This window comes from Rhea pennata, chromosome 1, assembly GCF_028389875.1.
Source record: "Rhea pennata isolate bPtePen1 chromosome 1, bPtePen1.pri, whole genome shotgun sequence".
NCBI classification, from domain to species: Eukaryota; Metazoa; Chordata; class Aves; order Rheiformes; family Rheidae; genus Rhea; species Rhea pennata.
The window spans coordinates 38,207,761-38,225,386 of NC_084663.1; the positions used below are offsets into that span (position 1 = coordinate 38,207,761).

The window sequence follows — 17,626 nt, forward strand, 5'->3', positions numbered from 1 at the left end:
CTTATTTAGCAGCCATGAAATTGAAATATCACATTAGAAAATAGAATGTGAATTCGGAGAGATGAGACCAGAATATAACACAAGGTCATTCAATCTATTATAAGAGACTTTTAAGAATTAACTGAATAAGTTTTAATAGGCAAGCCTTTATAGTAAAGATATACTCAAGAAAGGATGGCCATAAAAGACTGTAACCAAAGAGATGCAGCACAAGTAAGAAACGGCATAAGCTACTAATACCTTGTGGCCACCAAGTCATAAAGCCCTGGCAATATCAGAAGGGAAATGTTGATTCATTGAGAGCAGTTATATTCCTACCTGTGCACAAACTGCAGGAAGACATGGCAGCATTTTAATTCCTTTTCCAAAAGCAAGCAGGTTTCTATACTGAAATTAGGCCATACACTGGATATTTCGTGGCCACCTGGGCAATAGCCAGCCCCCCAGGCACTGGCCGCTGTGTCTTCCCCAGCCACATTGGCTGCCACGCTACGTCATCTGAAAAGATGAACCCGTGTGCCTGCAAACCAAAGATAATGAAAAAAATCCAGAAAATGTCATCCAGTATATGGGATAGGGAAAACAAGCAACAGGGGGAAAAGGACTCCAGTTCAAACACTGGGTGCTTACTCTTCTGATTACAACGTGTTTGTTCAACAGAGCTGAGGGATGAGAGTGTTACCTTGCCAGCACACCCACGCTATACTCCAGTCCCCAAAGCTGTGCAGTGCTGCCCTGGCCCTATCACGGCCACTAACCAAATACCAACAGATGTGCCAGGAGCTGGGAAGATACCGAACTGGCAGCAACCAGACAGACCCCGAGCAATGTTAAGATAAAGCCTGACAATTCCATAAGAGGAGCTATGAGACAAGATACTGATGATAATGTCAGCTTGTGATACAAATCTTTGCAGTTTCCAGTTTGTTGATTTGTGCAAAAAGACACCATCACTGCATTTTGATCTGCAGCATATCTATTCTACTAAATGCATCCTGGACTTCTGCTGTTTATCTTCTAGGATTTTTTCATTCTGGGATACACAAATTCACTCCTTTGGAAAATCTGCAATCTTCAGAGGACCAACAGTCTGCCACCATTAAAGAAGAATAAAAAGCATGGTTGTCTGTTACTGTAGTCTGATTAAACAGAGAGGGAGCAGGAAGACACAGTACGCTTAGGGTCAAGGAGATTTTTTTGCCAAGTCAGAAGAAAATCCTTCTATGCCTCCCTGGATCCCTCTGCAGCGCAAACACATTCTGCTACCCTGGGAGAACTACTAAACCTTTCCAGTATCTTATTATGGCTCTGGTTGCTGGTATTTTACAATGTTTGTGTAATTCATTGTGTGGCCTCCTGGGAATGGAGATGTGCGGAGTCGATGTCCTACAGACTGCTCTGGGCTAAGTTTCTATTGCACGACAGTCCCTGATTGAATGACCAATTTATTCCCTCTAGTTCTGTGCTCTGAAGTAAAATTAGGAGCAAAAACTTGGCTTTAGTTGGCTTCAAATTTGAAGCCTAACATCCATACCAGGTCTTCTTTGGCAACTTTTGAAACTACATGACTATTTAAGCAGGCTTAATTCTCAAATTTCCACAAAAATAAATTGATGTTACATCTTGAGGAAGAGTGTCATATTGTACAGTTTTCACCATATCACTCACACTCCTGCACAGCCATTAAAACTCAAGCCTTCCTTTTAGGTGACACGTGAATTTAAAAACGTAACTAAGGCCTCTTGGATCACCAGTTGAACTATACCTACTTAAAAGCTATTTAAACCTCTCACTTACACTCACAAGAGAAAGTAAGAACAGAGATTCTGTTAAGACTCACATTGCATTTCTGAAATACATTGTATTTCACTGCAGGTACTACCCAGTGTACTCTGAATTCAGCCTAACACAAGGCTCAGAAATAAAGTGAGCTGGTTTTAAATAGATTCTGTGTTACTATGACCAGACTCTGTCTGGCAGCCAAACTAGAGCTAGCTTGGGTGACTCCCAATGCTGTACACTGTAAAAAGACAGTGTTTGTTACCAAAAGCCCTTATCATCATAATTTGTGAGAAGTCACACTATGTAATCTGTACGAGCACCGGGAACATTGCTCATCCAAATAAACTACTTCTTAAGGCATCTAAATGTGGAACCTGAGAACAACAAAGATAAACCATACTTGCAGAGCCAGGGGGCATATCCTGCAAAATGATGAGTCTAAAACCGTTTTAGCTGATCATTAGAGTAAGTAAATGAACAGCAACTGTGGCAAAAGGTTAAATACAATCATTGCCTGTGTAAGAGTCGGAAGCCTGAGCGGAAGCATGGGAAAGATCTTCTCTGTGAGGCTTGTGTAGGAAGACCTACAACAGAATGCACAAATATATGTATGAAGTAGTGCAAAGCATATCATTTACACCAAGAGAAGGAAACATCTATTGCATGTTTGACTAGGAAAAACTTAGTATGTTTTGCTATCAGGAAACTGTTAACAAAACAAATGATGGAAATATTCCTAGAAAAGGGGTTGAAGTATTTGTAATGTAAGTGTCAAAAAGCAAAAGGGTGATAACCTCAAGCTTGTTTTAGTACCATTCCTCCATGGATCATTAGTGCTTTAGTGGTGTCCCACTGCTATTCATCACGTTTTTAATAGCTCCATCTAAAACACTCTTCAAAAAAGCTTGAGGTCTGGCCAGGTAACATTATCATTTAAAAGTCTATATACATATGGGTGGGTCAGTTTTTACCCTCCTTTTTTCTCAGAACAAACCTATCACCTCCTAGGGCAAACATGGCATCTTATACAATAATGATCAGCAACAAACTGTGAGCAGCTAAATTCAGAGGCAAAACAATACATCCCAGAAAAACACAAGAGAAAATTAAAATCTGCTAGGCAGCCAAACAAACGTTCCTCTCAGAAAATTAAAAGTATAACTTATAAAACTAACCACTGAATATCTTTCTACAAGGAACAAATTCTTCCAGTATTGTAAACTTATCACTTTATAGCAGCAAACCATTGTTTTAATTATTTCTAACACTTTTTGCATTTTATATGAAAAAAGCTCTCACTGTTACTTCTCTTGCATTGTCACATATTAAGCAATACTTTATCAACACATATCCAACTTCAGGTGTTGTATTTTATTTCCAGTAACCAATAGTAGTTTTGCTTTGGAATTTGCATATATTTTTGAAATAAAGAAAACAAACCACCATGAAGAATTCCTGACAATTTCTAAAGCTCTCATGCTGGCTTCACAGAGCTAAAAAAAAGCTGCATAAAGGGGAAAACACAGATAAGCAGTCTGCATTCAGAGCTGAGAAAGATGTGTTACCACCCAAAGCCAACTATTCTGCCACCACAAGACTGCTCTGAAAGCTAGTACTTTGGCTCACCTTGTCAAACAGTCAAAATTATTCATTTTGCAGATGTTTCACAAGGTTCAATAAATCTCAGTGATGGGAAATGTTCTTAAAAGTTGATCATATATTATATTTCCCCTTAATTTCCATAATTTGCAGTTTCAATTTTAACCTTTCAGCATTTCCTTTAAATTTTATCTCCATCCTTCCCAGACTGTTGAGTTCTTCTACTATCAGTTAGATACAAATATGCTATGCACATGAATTTTTATCTTTTCTCATAACCCAGGCCTGAAATCCATCTGCTGTTTTTTACTGAAGCCTTTGTGTTTGCTCTTATGTCTCAGAAAGGGAAGCAGCCATAACTTAATCATATAGTCTTGGTGCAATCTAACAGAGAGACTCAGAAGTAGAGAGGGCTACTTCTGTGTGCCAGTGACATGCTGTTTCTCACTGTAGTAACTCCTTTGCACATTTTATTGCTATTTTTGCATAGCAAACTTTAGCATCATTTGTCCACATTTGTCAGTCCCTCTTTGCACTGCTGCTTTCCCACCTTTCCCTTCACACTGTATCATTGTATTTTGGATTATTTCCCCACAGATGCACTGATTTGCCAAGCCAAATCATATTGTGCTGTACTACACATATTTCTGTTTCCTTTAAGGACAAGTTAAGCATTTTTCCACCCTTGTTACTATTTAGATCTCCTCATCTTTTTTCATCTGCTAACTTTACTACCAGTTAGTGAGACTGTTAAGTCACTATTGCCTTTACCATCCCTGAGTCAATCCCTGGGGCTGTTCTTAACCAGGTCACTTTGAGGTTTTATCATCAGTATTTTAAAATAGCCAAATGCTTAAAAAAAAAGCCTCAAACATCTAGTATTGCATCTAGTATTAATATTTTCCCATTAATTTCATATTTTTTCACACTGTGGCAGAATTTACTATTTACAAACCCATACTGCTTATTAACATTGGCTGCATTATCTTCAGAAACTGAAATCCCTTTCCCTCTTTAATATTTACTCAACATTTATTTCATTACTGAATTTTCTAGAAACCAGTATTAAATTCAAGAGAAGACAGTGGCCAAGTGCACTTTTTCCTCTTCCTCCCTTAAACGCACATATTAACATATTCCATGGCATGGAGCTAGTTTTCAGTTCAAAACAAAGGTCAAACTCTACCTGGAACAGCACAAATAGACTATCTAAGATATTAGAGAATAGTGTTTTTGAGGCAAAGACAGAAATTTGGCAACAGTGTATGCTTGAATGTCTTTGCTTATGGGTCACAGCCTTTATGAAAACAGGCTTGTTCAGAAATCACTGTAAAATACTTGCTTTTTCTTTTCAGCATGCATTTAAGTCTGCATCATGTCAGCTATTGTACTTCAGAAATAAAAATAAACTTAGTACCACAAAAAGAAGGCTTTGTACAGATTTCCTCTACAAACTTATTTGGAAAGAGCTACATAAACTTAATTGATCAAAAGGGAGTCACAAAAGGATGAAATATTTTGCAGAGGCATATGCTAATGGCACTGCACCAACCTCTAAGACCCGCTGCCTTACAGGAAAGCTCCATAAAACTGCTGAGGTGATGGAAACACTCCTGAGCTGCTGTTTGGAATGCAGAAACTGAACAGCAACAGTGCCATTTATTTATTTATTTTAAAAATAAGGCAAGGAGAAAGAGGCCCAGGCATTTTAGCAGGAAATTAGAAAGCTAGCTGATATAAATTCACCACCTATCAAAGCTTTAAAAACTCAAGTTCCCCTCCCCCTCTTCCCATTCCCCATCTCTCAGCTGCAGCTGAATGCTAACACTGCTACTAATGGGTAAAAATGGAAACAAATGTATGCAACAAATCACAGCCCGCTCTTGTGCCAGCTTTCCCATTCTGAGTCATCATACCCAGAACTTCATACTGCTGCTATATATTAAAATCACTGTTCTGCCTCTTCATTATCATCATTATTTCTCTTTCACTTCAGAAGTTTCCTTTCCTTGAGATTGCTGCCTGACCAGCTTGTCAGGGCATATTTAAATCAATATTTTGTGCATATGCGTGTGTGCTGTGCATCTGGATGCCATCTCATTACCATTTGAATTCCCATCATTTTTGCCAGGACACAAAAACAGAGGGGTAAAAATCCTGTCAGATAACAGCAGATTACAGCCATCTATCTCCATCACTTAAAAATCTCAACTGTAGATTTTGTCATCAGCACATTTCACACCTGATGAGGAAACCTAAATAAAGATTGAATGAAGCATTTTCTGTGATGCATGAAAACGCAATGCAGCTCAAGCATAAGGCATTAAAGATTCATCCTACATTTGGCCAACACTGGGGCTCAAGCTGCTTATGTCAACATTGCCTCCTGCACCTGGGACTCATGTGCTAGGTCACGGAGGAAAACCCCTACGATACAGGGCGCAGGGTGTTAATATGCGATTCAGGCACTGAGAGTTGGGTGAGCAGCAAATCTGCTGCTGGGAGGGAGAAGCCCTACCGAGAGCAAACGCAACTGAGACAGCCCCTGTTTCTGGAGCAAACGCTGCTGCTGGTGGGGGAGAGCTCTGCTGCTGCTGCTGCAGCCCAGCACCACAGCTGCTGGCTCCCGCAGTACTGCTCAATGTTCACTGCAGGAAAACGATGAAGCTACAGGACACTAAGGTGCACAATGCTAGCATAGTTTAAAGGAATTTAAGTGTAAGAATATACACACAACAGATCTCTCCTTGCATTCTTTTGAATATGAAATGCCTCCAGAAAAGGAAATAACCTGCTGGTCATAATGCAGGTAGTCACCACACTCGCATCCTGGTACAGCCACAACGACATGTCACAGTCTTGTTTCCCCCCCCTTTTTTTTTTTATTTTTAATTAGAAGCACAGCATCTCCTGAAAGAGGTGTTTCATTTATGCCACTTCATGTCTTCCTGCTAAAACAAGTATACAGATACTGATGTCATTTCACAGGAGGCTACAGTGAGGAGTCTAAATGTTGTTCAAACAAGTGAGCAACTTAGAAAAATAAAAATTGTAAAACAAAACAAAACAAAACAAAACACAAACAAAACACATAGCCGCACAGAGACACTGCACATTTTCCACTGACACACTCATTTCAGGCTGCACATTTTAAGTCTGTGACTCTATGAAAAGATGATGATCAAAGGCTCTTCACTTAGAGGATCCCTGAAAGATACACATGCAACAACTTTTTGTCAAGTGAGTGGTGCTGCACTTGCCACAGGCCATTTACACTGTCCTTTTCCCCGGTCTACTTTAAAGTTGACAGATTTGGAATGTCTCTGTATCTGAGTTATAGAAACCTTTTTATCCTTTTGCAAGAAGATGGGGCAGACACTGGAAGAATCACCTGGAACTCTGAAAATATTGAACTTACTACTTCAAAATCTTATCACTAGCAGAGAGCAAAACTAAATAATTTCTATTTTGTTCATTCTCTGATTTTTGCAGTATTTTGTATATATTCATTTGCCAGTTCTTTGCTAGTCAGTTTTCACTTGCTAATAAATACACTTACAAACCTCAACTGTGAGGCATACAAGACCCTTTAAATAAAGCAGTTGGGTCCCCAATCAACATTGCGTGCTTTAAATTATTTTCTTAATAAAGCCCAGAGGAAAAAAACTTATACTGAGATTATTCCTTTAAGATCAGAGTGAGGTTAAGCTGAAGTTCCTTCTGTCACTTACTTCCATAGGAACTACCGGTCCTATTTGGTTTAACATCTGGAAGCCTATATGAATAAACATATTCAATGATATTTTCCCTTAAAGGGTTGCATTTATGAACTACAGCTGTAATGTAATAGGTTTAAGCACAGGGAAAGCATTGGGATGATCAGAACCACAGCAGATGTCTCATTCAGATTTTGTATTTAACGCTCTCAGCATGCCCAAGTTATAATGACTAAGGAGACTTGGGGTGAACCTAAAGAGGTGCTTTTAAAAACCAAAAGAAACCTGTTCCCACAGAGCTCCCAGATTATAGAGGAGAGAGTGACTGTAAAGGGCTTTAAACTGATTCTGCATGCTGCTGGGAGGGGAGAGCTGAGGGATGGGGAGTAGCCTTTGGTAGAAACCAGGCAGCCCTGAGAAACCTGCCTAAAACGCAACCTCCTCAGTGAGCACTCTGTGAACAGCACATCGTGCTAAAATTTCCATGGTGGTTCACAGTACACCCTCCCTCTAAAAACCATACATATATATCAGTTTTTCTTGTCCTTTGCTGGATCCAGGACTCCCAGGCCCCTCTTCTCTGTTCCAGCTCTTTTAGACAAAGAGGAGTTGGAAAAGGGGTAAAATTTTGTTAAATGAGTGCATGGAGACTGGAGTTCAACCCTACAGAAAGCCCCGACTGAAGAGAAGAGCAGCCAGCCATTCTGAACAGAAACAAAGACAGAGGAGAAAATGGTAAAGCGAACAATAAAGGCAAGTTTTCTTATCAGTGTCATTAATACTCAGCTTATTCCAAATTAAACATTTGTTTCAAGGGACTGAATAGCTCAGAAGAGTGACTTTGATAGCGGGAGGCTTGCATTCGTAAGCTGTCAGTTTGGATCCAGCTGAGCTAAGCACTGATGGATGGTTTCTGATATCTAAGAGCTGCTTAGTGGCATATGACAAATGCCAAAGCAGTTGTACAGTGAGTTGTATAGTGAGTCAGCAGTCCTTTCCCCAAAGGCACAATACTAATTAAGAAACGACTCTATACACTTTGTATAAGGCCCATTGGAAATTTCTGTCTGAATATCAGAAAAAGATTATAACTGAACCAAATACTTTAAGCTTCAGTGTAGTAATAAATAACAGCTTACAGCTGTATCTTACTGCATCCTTGAATACACCTGTTACATGTTTGTACTGGAATGGGACATTTATTATAGCTATATGTAACAAAAGTTTGTGAGCTCAAAAATATTGTCAGTATTAAAACGCTCGCCTTTTATTTAAAACAGCACTTTGGTGGACAGACTCCTGTTCAAGTCTATCAATCCAGTTATGATAAGTGCAATCATATGCTACATTTTGGAGTCTCCTTCTCCGGAGATATTCAAGGCCCGCCTGGATGCAACCCCGTCTAACATGCTCTAGGTGACCCTGCTGAGCAGGGAGGTTGGACTAGATGATCTCCAGAGGTCCCTTCCAACCTTACTGAGTCTATGATTCTATGTTTTCCGAAGTCCCAAAGGAACACTTCACTGTACTGAGCTGCTGTTAGCGCACATCTCACGTTCTCCTGTCTCCAAGGGCAAGATTATTCAGGCTGAGTGAGCCCGGTCTCAGGCTCTGCAAGAAAAGTCTGCCATTAGCAATGGAGTTGAGTGATGGTTTGTATGACATTCTTTCCTCCCTATTTAGTGTTATATCCTGAGACCCAAACAAGCTCATTTGAGTTACCTCCAACAAAGAGGCTGAGAAGTGCAGAATGTTTTTCTCTCCCCTTTCTCTTCCATGCACTGGTAGCATGATACATGATGATAGGAATCACATACCCTCAATAGCATTTACCCTGATTTCTCCATATGAAGTCTCACATGGAGAACTTTCTCCTCTTTTTATTCCCTGCCAGTTCTGCCTCAGTCACAGTATAAGTGCTTAAAAGTGCTTAAAAACACTGCAAACTCTTGCCTTGGGGGCACCTGTTTCTGATCCTTACATTCACTTACACATACACTTCACAAAAAGGTACTGTATTTCAGGAATTTGTTCTAATCTTTTCTTTTTTTTTAAGTTTTTGAAATATTACAAAAAGGGTCTTGTTTCTCTTTTAAAATCCGTGCTCTTTTTGTTCTATTCTTTGCATAATATCTAAAATATCTCCCTGGCATGAGTAACAAAATACGTGATTCCTCCTTTCCCTTCTTTATCACCTACTTTTTAGCCATGTGAACTTTCAATCATAATGGGGAAAAACGTGCAAGTTAAGTCAATAACGAACGAGGGGAAAAAAAAGAAAAAGAAATAAAAAGGCACACAAAACAAACCCAATAGGAAACTTGGACACTAAAAAACTACAGCAAATTTTACTATACCAAAAATAACTCTCCCACTATTTTCTAAACTTGGCCACTAAGAGAGAAGCATACCTTTTTCTAAAAATTATTAATGAAAAAAATTGCTTGGCATCTTCTATTGGATCAATTGTTTATGTCTCTCTGTTGAACAGCAATCACAGTCCACATCTCAGGAGAAAAAGGGATTCAGTGGATTGTTAAATTTGTCACCTTATAAATCCTCTTCACAGCCTTTTTTTCCAAGCTGATTCTCAAGGTTAAGAGCTGTTTCCCATACTCCTCTGCTATGTTAGGTTATGAAACAAGCGCCATAAAGAAAGGCTTTGATTTCATAAGTGGTTTAAAAAGCTTCCCTTCTTACCTTTAGCTCAAGATATTCTACAGTATACATGCCCAGCATCAGAGCAATTGTGAAATGGTCGCAAATAAAAATCCCTGATAAAGCTTATGCTTCCTTCACTCTTCAATGCAAGGTGTAAGAGGCAACCTTTCAGGCAAGTCAGCTCTATTTTATTTCACGCCTCAGAATGAGCTCTGAGGGAACACTTCCTCACTTTAGTCTAGTGCTCTCTTCTGAGCATCTTCTACAAGATGCCTCAATGAAGCTTTCCTCTATGATCACGTCTTTCTCACTTTCAGTCTGTTGATGGAACACAAGATGAAAATACATCTGGACCTTCCTGCAGTGAGTGTTTATCGGAAAGGTAAGACTGAATCCCCCAAATTACTTCAGGTTTGAAAAAGGAAATGTGAGAAGTCTGGATATGCTTCAAATCCTCTGTGAGCATGAGCCAGCTCTCAAAGCCACCTAGGAGTAGGTTCTGCTATTGCAGACACACAGGTTTTTCTCTAACTGTAAATGTGGCCACTACCTCCACAGAACAGATTTCCCAAACTCTTGTGGGAGACTGCACAAAAGTCACGTTTCGGCTCCCTTGGATCCAGGCTGCTTCATGCCCTGAGGGGAGCACCACTGAATCTGAAGGGGTACATTCAATGCCAGCATACTGACTGGAACACAGACTGCATGAAACAAAAAGCATTAATTTGGATTATTTAAACATAAGTAGGAATATTTTCATATAAAGCATATGGAAGACTGTTTCATTTATGCCAAAGAAGTATGAAGGGGTTCTTTATGAAATGAGACAGCTTGTTCCCAAATACCTCAAGGAAAAAACCCAAGTAACTGGAAAACAAAGTATAAAAACAGAAATAAGGAACAACTGCAACCTTTCAGCTAACGGGGTATTTCTCTAAAAACAGAATGTTTCTCTTAAGACTAAAAGGTAGAACAGAGGTGATCCTATCCATCAGTTACAGCCAGCCTTGCATAGCAGCCTGGGAACAAGAGTCTCCCTCCGCTGTTCAACCTGAGAACGATCCGTCGTTTTGGAGGAGCCAGAGACACTCAATCGAGGTGTCAGGAATAACCAAAAACAAGCTGCGGCAGAATCTCCTGGGTCCCAGGATCCCGGTCCTACTGCAAATGCACCTCCTGATACCGATCAGTAACAGCCAGATCCCCGACCTGGTACCCTACCTGGCAGCGCAGTGCTGCCCTTGGGTTTGCCACTTCAGCGGGAGCAGCCCGGCGGGTGCACGCTGCTCTTCCCAGGCGCCTCACAGCCTTGAGCCACACTTGCAGCTTCAGCGGCAACTGCCTGAACACGTTTTGTCCTAGAGCAGAACCTGCTGTTCTCCTTTATCTGTCACACTACCAATGTAGGTCACCTGCAGTAGCAGAGATGCAAGCGCTTCAGATTTATAAAACAACAACCAGTAATGGCTGCACAAGAAGTTTACACATATTACTAGGGGGACGAAAATTAGCGTGACTGTTAAAGAAGGCAACTTTTAACACCTAGAAGTTTGGCATCAGGGCTTACTGTGACATTATTCTTTCAAAGATCAGGACCTGCACAATTATTTTTTTTAAATAGAGATCTGGGGAGGTTATTATTTGCCAAAATAGCTCAGCTAGAAGAGCGTTAGGCTGAAGATCTAGAGGTCTCTGGTTCAAGCCTGGGCTTCAACAAGGGGGGTCCTTGTTGCTGCAACCCTGTCTAACATGCTCTACGTGACCCTGCTTGAGCAGGGGGTTGGACTAGATGATCTCCAGAAGTCCCTTCCAACCTTACCAATTCTATGACTCTATGATTATTTAATGGAAATTTTATGTGAACAGAAATGAGCAACACAGAAAACAGATCTGATTTTGCTAAACCTTTAGATATTATCAAAATTACTGCAAAACAGTGAAAACAGCCTTCCTGACTGATGTATCAGCAACGAGGTGATAATTAGTCAATTCTCCTTCTCCTTAAAAAAAATAAATAAATAAAATAAAAAAGTGAGAATAACATGGTAATACTGATGTATTTAGTCATCTTTTTTGATTCATAACCACCATTTCATATAAGGATTTTAGGAACATAAAACAAACGTCTTCAGAATATGGACGGCCGAGGGCACACGCATACACAACAGAGCACAAAGACCCACAGTAAGCAATTACAAATACTGCACACTTCAGGACATTTCCCTTGTAGTGATGCAAAGTCCCAAATCGATGTTAACTGACTCCCTCTACTGGTAAGAGCTGGCATTTTCCTATTAAAAACTAGTATTTTTGCTGGCTTTACATGGTTTGACCAGACCTGTGAAAGGAGAGCCTCAGTCCCCCACGGCCACTTTGGAAGGCAATGAAAAAGACAAAAAAAGCGAGTAAATTCAGTAAGACTTTTCAACTCCATAAAAGACATTTCAGAACATGAAAAACACTCATCAAATCTACATAAGTATATTGAGCCCAATTTTACCTAGCAATTCCGAACGACGTGGAACCTAGTAGAAGTTTCCCAGCAAATTTCACAGATAAGAGACACCTAGAGTAAGTGGCCAGTACCTGTTTTCAGTTTGCACTTAGTGTTCACAGAAAGGAAATTGCATTTGTCGTCTTTGCCTTTCACAAAAAACTTTCACGTTTTATCATTAAAGCCAGTCTTAAATAATGTAAGATTCATGAAATTGAGTTTCAGTTAAAGTATTTATGGAATTCGCTAAAAAGAAAATCATTACTAGCACTTTCCTCGGAGACTTTAACAGGGAGAGGACAGTTATGTATGAGTGAGCCTGAACCACTATAAAGCAGTTTCAGCTGTGCTATCTGTCTGCCTTCACTTTCCCTATGTGAATTGAGGGGAAAAGGGACATCAGCAAGACTAGCTGAGAGATGTGGACCAACCTGCTGCATTTTTGGCTGCATGAATTACGGGTTAATGATAGCCTACGTATTCACTGTTAAACAAAAAAATCTTACAAGTGCTCTCTCATTTCACATCTGTAAATGATGGATGAGTATTTCTTGGAGACTTTGTGAGGGATGACTGACACCATAAAATTCTTAGAAATGTCATATTACGGTAAAATAAAACACAAACATGAATGCATTTTAAGCATTGGCTGCCCTGGTACTATTTCCAGAAATGTGAGCATCCACCAAAGCATTGAAGTTTAGGTGAGTCTGAGGAGGTAAGTCGAATAATGGCATTACACATGTAAAGCCCTCTCTGATGTTTGCCCTCTCATCCCATCCTTGTGCAGGTTAGTGTGAACAGGGCTCACAGCGGTGATCACAACAGTTACCACTGCTCAAGGACAAATCCTGGGCTCCGTAGCCCCAGCACCTGCATGGCCCCAATGTACTGCACAGCTTCAGTCCCTCCATCAGACAAACGCATTACAAAGAGAAGATGCCGTGAGTTTCTTAAATAAAAATAAATCAAACTTCTGCAGTGAAAAAAGTGGAATCTCTCTACACTTCATACAGCTTGAAAGGGGGTATGAGATGATACTTGTGCATGTGTGGGGATGTAGAGGGATGGGATGTCTTTTTTGGAGAGGCTTCCATAAGCACGATCAGTGAACCAGATTTCAAAACACTCTATTGGAGGTCAAGATTTGCACCAGCTCCCACCTGAAGGCACTGAAGATGACGTCAGATGGAGCGACTCCTTGCTTAGTCCTTTTGTTGGCTTCATCCAGTGGAGAAAGTCAATCGCTTCTGAAAATGCACAGGTTAGCCTGCTAACTCCCTGCCAGGGCACAAGCCTTGGTGAGATGGTGTTGATCTGCAACTACAGCTACAATTACAATGCACACACTCATCCATACTCTGATGACCTGCACACACGGTAAAAATGGTATTCAGATGTTAATATTATCAGCTTCAAATGATGAACTTGAAACTACAACCACATTTTCATTATCATACATTGTCTGAAACTTTCAGCAAACTGAAGTTTTTGCCATGAGTCTTATAAATTCATAGTCTTACGTATGCATATACAGTTATAGTAAAAAAGAACCGCAGTTTCACAAAACATGGTAAATCGGGTTCCTGGATCTTATAAATCACATGAGAATCTCAGTTTTGGCTGAAAAAATAAAAATAAAAATAAAATAAAATAAAATAAAATAAAATAAAATAAAATAAAACAAAATAAAATAAAAGCTTTCCTCTCTTTGATAAAGAGAGGGAAAAAAGTAATTTTCTTTTCTTTATGTAGTCACAAAAAAGTATACAACCTAAGATCCCATTATGAAGAAGCAAGAAAGCATGCATACAAGCAGAGAAAATGAAGAATTACTTCTTGTCCTTCCAAACAATTAGAGCGAAAGACACTTTGTTGGCAGTGTTTGGTTTTATGCTTGATTACTAGTTTAGTTATAGAAAGAAACATTTATTTTTTCACTGAAACTCTTTGAACACTGTACATTTCTTCATAAAAGATTTCACTAGAAAAAAAAAACAGAAAGAAAGCGGATTTTATACAGTGTCCATCACCCCGAAAGCTTTATAATAAAAAATTACAAAACCTACAAAAACCCACTACAGTGCTGAGATTATTTTCAAATTCCTTTCAGAAAGTACAATGTACTCTTTGATTTCTACACAGACATGCTGCAGGTGGGCAAGGGGAACTCTCATTTGTCACAACCAAAAGATGGCACTCCTCACAGAAATTATGACTCTAATATTTCAGTAGCAATTGAACTTCAATGAGCAACTGGGCGAGAACCTAAATCTCTTTAAAAGTAGGGATTTTACAACCTGTATTGCAAAGAGCCTTGAACAAGAGGGAGGAATTCCCAAGATACCCCGAGGTACCTGCATGTGAGCTTCACCCTGGTTTGTCTTAGATGTTGAAGATAGAAAGTAACTAAACATATTTCTTAAATTCTGTAGGCAGAGGGCAGCATGCTCCAGTCATCCACGCTGTCTCAATGCTATGTACGATTTAATTAAAATCTCATTCTCAGCATGAGAACAACATCTTTGTGTAACGGTGACTCTTAAATGTGAGGATACTTAGTCATTTAAAAAGGAAGTTGACTACATACACATTCATGATTTCAAAAATGTGCTTTTATTCCAGATGGCAACCCTGTGTAGCATAAAAGAAATTAGGATGTGGTTCTAGTAAATGTTAATTTTCTCAAGTCAATAAAAAATCTGTACCAAAATGTCACTGCAGCTTTGCAGAAGAAACACTCAGAAATGATGAAAAGCAAAGTGTGGGGAAAACAGAACATGCATTATAAATGATTACTTGTCTCATCAAGCTCAGTCATCTTTTAAATCCAAGAAATACTTTGCCAAAATGATTCATACTTGTGGAGCTGAAAGTCTGAATAATTTAATCTTAAGCAGATCATTTTTTTTAATTGACTCTGTACGGCCGTCTGCAAGAGTTCGACATTTACATATAACGATAATGCGTATCAAGCAGTAATTACCAAGAATTTTTCTTTAATTATAACTGATAATGCAAATAAATCCTATGTACTTAATTGAAGAATGTAATTAAGTCCACACCGTTCAGGGGGAAAGAGAAGAGAAGAGACCATTGATTTTAAAATCAGGAGAAAGGCATGCTACCCCAGAATTCCCCTCCTCTTTCTGCTCTTGTCAAAGAGCAGAAGAAATCCATTCTCTCTGGTGGAAATGAAATTATTAACCCTGCTTTGCCCTTTGACTAACGATTCAAAGTGATTTCTCACATGGCTTTATCCAGGATTTGAAAAGCCCATTGGCTCACAAAGAGTAAAGACCATTTTCATTTTGACACATCAGCACTGCAAAACCTCCCCGGACTCTAGGGGCATCATCAAGCATGCAAAAGATTATTAATAAATAGAAAAAGGCAGGTTGAGGCAGCGGGGAAGATTAAAGGAAGGAGGCTTAAGGTGAAGGTAAGCTGATCCAAGATATAAGACGCTTCCCTAAATTTAAATTTAGTTCAAGGAGGTAACTTAGTAAGTACAAACTAATCTGGATTATATTATTAGATATCAGTAATTCAGTATTTTACAGAACATAAGACGTCACCTTTCACAGGTACACAAGGATTAGTCCTGAAAGCCACCCCATTAGACCACAACAGAGTCACGCAGCCCAGGTATAAATGTAATATAGTGACATTGAATTTTGAACAAAACTACCACCCACCCCACTTCAAGACAAGCTATGGGATACAGTGAACTTGGCCACATGGGCCTGAAATAAGTTCACTTAGCTTTTAAAACAGTCAGTTACTCTCAGCCAGGAACACTGACAAAAAAAGCAAAAAAAAAAAAAAAAAAAAAAAAAAGAAGAAGAAAGTTCTGCAAAGGCAACACGGAGTGAACTTTCCGCATGTCAGACCATGCCGTTCCCAGAGCTGACAGTCCGTCAACTTGACATTGCCAGCACGGGAAACGGAGCTTGAAAGTTCAGGCTTTACATTTAATACTGGCTGCTGCAGAAACAACCTCAGCAGGGGAAGTTCAGCCTCTCCGCAGACAGCCTGCGCAGCTGGGCTCGCCGCCTCTCCCAGGGCACGCACGGAAAGGCAAAGGTGAGCGCCCAAAGTCGCTGCCCGTCCGAGGGCACTAACGCCGTCTCTGGATGAGCAGGAAGCAGCCAGAATAACTGCTTGTAAGAGAGAGCAGAAAAAGAGATTTTCACTGTGCGCTGCAGCAGCTTTCATGGACTGCAGCCTCTGCTCAGCTGAGCCTGCGGTGGATGCTGAGGGCCAGAGCTCTAGAGATAGATATCTGGGATGAAGCTGCACGTGCAGGCAATTAGCTCACAGGGAAACAGGACCGCGACCGTGCAGTTAATAATCTGAAGAAATCTGATCTGAGAACTAAAAGAAAATTTCTGTGCAATGTTACAGCTCTATTAGAAAAACACCTGCGTTGCCATTAGCCGCAATAAACTACACAGGTGAACAGCAACTATCTCGAGGGCAGCTTACTCAGCAGGACACATTTGCCATACGATATTAAATATAAATTGTATTCTGAAACTGACTCTGAATAGCATCACAAGGAATCGTTGCTTGTTGTCTCCCAATTTTTGTCTCAGATATGATCACTGGCCTTTATTTCCAGCTGCGCCTATCAGCCTTTCCCCCTTCCCTTCTGCCCTACGCTGTCAGGGATGAGATTCTGGAGGCCCCACAAAATGCCCTTTACCCCCTCCACAGTCGGTGGGTTTGCATAGCCTCACCAGTATTATACTGGTTTACTAATGTTTGCACAAAGTTCATTTCAAAAAAAGCAGCTTCTTTTCGGGGGGGGGGGGGGGGAAATGAGCACAACGCAGCCTCCCAGGCAGACCTGCTATGTAAGGAAACTCACCTGCCACTTTCATTTTGTGCATGGCCAAATGCCGCCTGGATGAAAAGGCCAAGAGAACCCTTCTTGAAAACCCTCAGCTGACTCCATCTCCCCCTCCTTGCTCTTTCTGCCCAGTGCCTGAAATGAACTGGTGGCATTCGGGGCCAGGAAAGCAACACTAAACCCGTCTCCCCCATGGACTGCAAGTGCTCCCGCAGGACCTCGCTCACATGACTACCTGATACAACACCACACTGTATGCCAGCAATCTGCTACCAACTCTGAGACTAAAATAAATAAATAAATAACAGAACAACAACCACCAAGCTGTGTGCTATTAAATAAAAAGGGCTGATTAGAGTGAATAAAAAATTTCACACAACAAAAGAGAGCACTCTAATTTCATAACTCAAAGGATCAAGAGATTTCTTACTTTTGTGTTATCCTATGTAGGTCAGCAGCAGCCTTCAGTAAATTCTGAATCAAACCCTAACACTCAGGTAGGTGAAACGGATATCAATT

The 17,626-nt window shown here is 40.1% G+C and overlaps 1 protein-coding gene across 2 annotated transcripts in view; it reads right to left on the reverse strand.

Annotated features, from left to right (window-relative positions):
* Positions 1-17,626, reverse strand: part of GRIP1 (glutamate receptor interacting protein 1) — a 339,761-nt gene that overhangs the window by 167,071 nt on the left and 155,064 nt on the right. The window lies entirely within an intron of this gene.